Source organism: Ixodes scapularis, unplaced genomic scaffold, assembly GCF_016920785.2.
Source record: "Ixodes scapularis isolate PalLabHiFi unplaced genomic scaffold, ASM1692078v2 PGA_scaffold1__304_contigs__length_218370807, whole genome shotgun sequence".
Classification (NCBI taxonomy): Eukaryota; Metazoa; Arthropoda; class Arachnida; order Ixodida; family Ixodidae; genus Ixodes; species Ixodes scapularis.
The window spans coordinates 101,429,117-101,434,199 of record NW_024609846.1 but is presented as its reverse complement, the minus strand read 5'-3'; the positions used below and the strand labels follow the sequence as shown (position 1 = coordinate 101,434,199).

At 50.3% G+C, this 5,083-nt stretch overlaps 1 pseudogene; it reads right to left on the bottom strand.

The window, feature by feature from the left end:
- Positions 1 to 3,873: 3,873 nt before the first annotated feature.
- On the bottom strand, positions 3,874 to 4,436 carry LOC121047941 (annotated as a pseudogene).
- Between the last annotated feature and the right edge of the window lie 647 nt (positions 4,437 to 5,083).

The window sequence follows — 5,083 nt, the reverse complement described above, 5'->3', positions numbered from 1 at the left end:
CTGACAGAGCTGTATCGTCTACCTCGATGACGTAGTAGTGTTTTCCAGCGACTTCGACGAGCACTTGCGACGACTCCGAGCAGTTCTCCAAGCCATACGGACCGCCGGACTAACCCTGAAGCCGACAAAGTGTCGGTTCGCCTATGACGAACTGAAGTTCCTAGGTCACGTGTTTAGTAACAAAGGCGTTCGCCCCGACCCAGAGAAGACTCGCGCCGTCGCAGCATTTCCAGCACCGGCGGACAAGAAGGCCTTGGGAAGGTTTCATGTGCCCACTATTGGCGCTTCATCCGGGATTTTGCGAGGATTTCCGCACCGCTCACAAACCTCACAAAGGACGCCGAGAAGTTAGAATGGGCCGAGGAGCAGCAGCAGGCATTCCACGAGCTGAAGCGACGACTGCACACTCCTCCTGTTCTAGGCCATTTCGATCAAGATCCGGAAACCGAAATTCACACGGACGCAAGTAACGCTGGACTTGGCGCGGTACTGGTTCAAGTGCAAGAAGGAACCGAGCGAGTTATCGCCTATGCTAGTCGGACACTGTCCAAGGTGGAGAAAAATGACTCCACGACTGAGAAAGAATGCCTTGCGGTCATCTGGGCAATCGCGAAGTTTCGTCCGTATTGGTACGGAATCCCGTTCGGTCTAGTCACGGACCACCACTCGCTCTGCTGACTTGCGAAGCTCAAGGACCCGTCAGGACGCCTCGCTCGATGGAGTCTACGACTACAAGAGTTCAACATGACTGTAGTCTACAAGTCAGGCCGCAAGCACAGCGACGCCGACTGCCTGTCCAGAGCTCCCGTCGAAACACCTTCCGGCAGCAGCAACGACGATGACGACGAGGGCTTCCTAAGTGCAGTGAACACCGACGACATGGCACGACGTCAAAGAGACGATCCTGAGTTGCGCACGCTAATCGAGCACCTCGAAGGACGAGGGGGTACTCTCCCCCGTGTCTTCTCGAGAGTCCTGTCGACTTTCGTCCTCCGACAAGGTGTACTTTACAAGGAGAACTTCGGAGACAACAGCACACCATGGCTGCTAGTGATTCCTACCGACCTTAGAGCGATCTTCCAAGCCTGCCACGACGACCCGACGTCCGGACACCTTGGTTACAGCTGTACGCTGGCCCGAATTCGTGAAAGGTATTACTGGCTCAAGCTGCCGAAGACCGTTCACTTCTACACACGGTCCTGCCACGAGTGCCAACGACGCAAGAAACCGCAGACGAAGCCGGCAAGTCTCCTGCATCCGATCGCTCCCCCGACCGTACCGTTCCAGCAGATCGGAATGGATCTACTTGGTCCTTTCCCACCATCGACGTAAGGAAACAGATGGATTATTGTCGCCACAGATCATCTCACACGGTACGCCGAAACAAAAGCCCTTCCTGCAGGGACTGCTGTGGAAGTCGCCAAGTTCTTTATCGAGTCCATCGTCCTCCGGCACCGCGCTCCCGAAGTTTTGATCTCAGACCGTGGATCATCGTTCGTGGCCCAGCTGACGCAAGAAATTCTTCGTCTCAGCCATACCAGCTGTCGGCGCACAACGGCGTACCACCCGCAGACCAATGGGCTGACGGAGAGACTCAACAAGACCATCGCCGACATTATCTCTATGTACGTCGACGTGGAGCACAAGACATGGGACGAGGTGTTGCCGTACGTCACATTTGCCTACAACACAGCCGTACAAGAGAGCACCGGAGTGACGCCCTTTCAACAGGTGCATGGGCGCAAGGTAACGACAATGCTGGACGCTATGTTACCCCACAAAACGGCTGTTGACGCAAGCGATGACGCCCAGGTGGTTGCCCAAAGGGCAGAAGAAGTCCGTCAGCTCGCCAGACTCCGGATTAAGGCTCAACAACGTTTCGACACTGGCCGCTACAACCTTCGTCGTCGGGACGTCCACTTCCAGCCCGGAGACAGGGTGTGGGTGTGGACACCGATTCGCCGCCGCGGTCTCAGCGAGAAACTCCTTATACATTACTTTGGACCCTACAAAGTGCTTCGTCGACTCGGGGATCTGAACTACGAGGTGATGCCCGACGGAACACGAACTTCGTCACGCCGCCCTCCACGACCGGAAGTCGTCCACGGCGTGCGACTGAAGCCGTACTACGCTCGATAGGACTGTGGACCTTATGCGTTCCAAATGACTCTTTAGTTTACCGTTCTTTTTATTTCTTTGGTTTTGTTTTGGGGTTGCATCGGGACGATTCACTTTTTGAAGCGGGGAGTAATGCCGCGCGCGCAGCTGGCCAAGTAGGCAGCGCGCGCGTGACATAACGGTTATCGCGCTTGCCTTTCACACAGAAGGCAAGGGTTTGATTCCTGGCCGCGACTACACATTTTTGTTGACACTGTAATGTTATGTTCTGGTGAATTCGAGAACCGTCTTGGGCTGATTCGAGGTTAGAATGTTCTACGCGCCGAACCTTCTACGCCGAACGACCCAGAATCCCACGAGGGTACATAAGGGATTCCGCAAGGCGAGCGGAGTCAGTCTCGCCCCAGCGTTCGACTCTGCTGTTACACCGACTTCAACGCCCGCGACGCTGTTATTATCCTTTGTACCGCTTTTTTTTTGGCACAAGTTCGCCACATTAAACGTCTATTTCTTCCTGTTTATTTATTGTTTTCTCGTCGCTACCCCTGACAATATTGCGCCAATTTTCAGTTGCTTTTAACGGCAGTAACAAATGCCTCAAAGAAGGCAGTTCCTGAAGACGACCTCAAGCGCATCTACCTCTGCAGCGCTCCACAGAACGATGGCCCCCTGCGCCGTTGCGAAAAGTGCCCAAAAATGCAGAGCATCTCGCTGCAGTCGTTCTATCTCGACGAAGACGAAGAGATTTGTTTCGCATTATGGGACGCCGGCGAACTTGCGAAAAAGGTTATGGACACTTCGGCTTTCCTGCGGAAATGGGAGTCACTGAGCAAAAACTATATGACTATATGAGTCATTCTTCCATCCGTGATCTTCAACAAAGCCTGTTATGTGGCACAAGAACTGCCTTACCACTCAAAGCAGTGATGTTCCACTTCGATTTTGCGGAAAATTGGGCAGTAGTCTTCCCAACCAAAGTGCAGATTTTTCATTGTAAAAAACTTAAACGCCTTTCTTCACATGTGTGATTAGGTCCGCGCAAGGCACGCAAAGCTTTGCCGTTGCCAGCGATGACACGACACATGACAAAGCTCACGCTCTTCTGGCCATAGAGACCATTTCAACAATCGCTTCCAATCGCACGAACTGTATCGGAAACCGCATTCTTCGGCAAGATGGATCTTTTCAGTCACTAGACACGTAAAACGCGCTCGTGATGGAGTATAGATGGTGTTTTTAAACACCACGGAACCCTCACCAATTTGAGATCTTCGTCCAACTCAACGACTGTCACCGCTAAAGACTTTGTGGAAGTGCTACGTGAAAAAGTAGCAAATGTCTGCATGTTCCACCTGTCTGCAGAACGGGTTCAAGAGTTTCGTACGGTGAAGCAAGCAGAGTGGACCACCATAAAACCTGTGAGAGGAATCCAGGCATCTCATCTGTGGAAGTCATCATAGGCCAAAAGGCCGGATGTATAGATGGCCAGTCGCAGAACTGAGAGTTTTAACCCTTTACTGCACAACGTTGTTGTTTTTTTTCACAATTCATTTTAGCAGAAGTTGAATACCACATTGATCACCATACTATCACTAAAATAAACTTGAACGTTTCGAAAAAATTATATGGGAAAAAGAAACGTATGATGCCTATTTGGAACAAGATGCCAATAGCGGAATATTTATAGCGGAATGGCTAAAAATATGTGAACCGGAGCCAAACTTGTATTTAAAGACGTAAGCGAGAGATGTCGCCTCATTCGCTTGTGTGATACAAAATAAAGCAGTTGTTATTGCTTGTTGAGCACAGTTGAGTGCCACACTTAGAGCAGTAGATCATACAAATACCCTTGCATCCAGGAATCTTGCAACGCTGTAACTTCTGACTCCAAAGCACCCAGTGGCCAACCTGAACATAGAAGTATGAACTGTGAAGTTTTGTAACACAAAATATTTCATCAGTGATAACATCTGATCGATCCTGACATCTTGAGGTGGACACTGTGCTGAAGGACCTCTTGTTGTCTTCAGCTGGATGCCTTGCTCAACTGACTCATTGGTGGGCCTTCCCCTTTTCTTCAGTTGATTTTTTCCTGCTTTGCAGAGTGACGTGGCAATGTCCGTCTTGAACTCTCCTAAGGGGATGAGCTTATGTGTTCACTGATCGGAAGTCGTCTCGGCATTGCTCCTGCACAGCAGCCAGGCATTTACAGTCGTCAAGTCGAGAATATCAAGAAAAATACGAAAAAAAAATTTCTTAGATCGGAGATGGGCGCGGTACATGGAGATAAAAGAGTCTAAGAGATCCACTCCTCCCATGCGCTTGTTGTAAGCGCCTATCACTAACGGACACAGTATGTCGCGCCTTTTCTTTTCTTTTTGGCGCCACCTTGGCCCAGTTAGGACAGGCTCTGCCTCAACAAATGTGGACAGCAAGGTGACGACGTTATTGTCTTGCCACCTTGTGCAAACGACAGCTGAATGCCATCAAGGGTCGCTATCTTCTCTTCAAAGCTTCCCCTTCCTTTTTGTTTCATTTCCTTGTCAGATGGCATGCTGACTCCCATTACTCGGTTGATCCGGACTGAACCAATGCCAGCGCAGGGTTTCATTTTCCATGTACACCTGAAGGGTTGGACACTTGAAGCAGTTATCAAAGTACACTTTGTGGTGGACTCCTCTTGGGATTAACCTGCACAATCGAACAACAATGTTCTCGATTGATCCACAGTCAGGCTCTCTTGCACGTGTTGGGGTAGAGTTCTCCTGTTCCGTGTACAGTTCTAGCTTGTACGAGAAGCCGCTTATTCCTGAGAGAATAAATGTTTTGTACCCCAGTTCTTTGGTTTCAGGGACAGTACTGTTTCAGTGCACTTGTGCCTTTGAAAGGTATAATATGTTCATCCACAGACAAGTGCTCTTCAAGCGGGATCAGCAACAACGTTTCATTTACAGCATCGACCAGC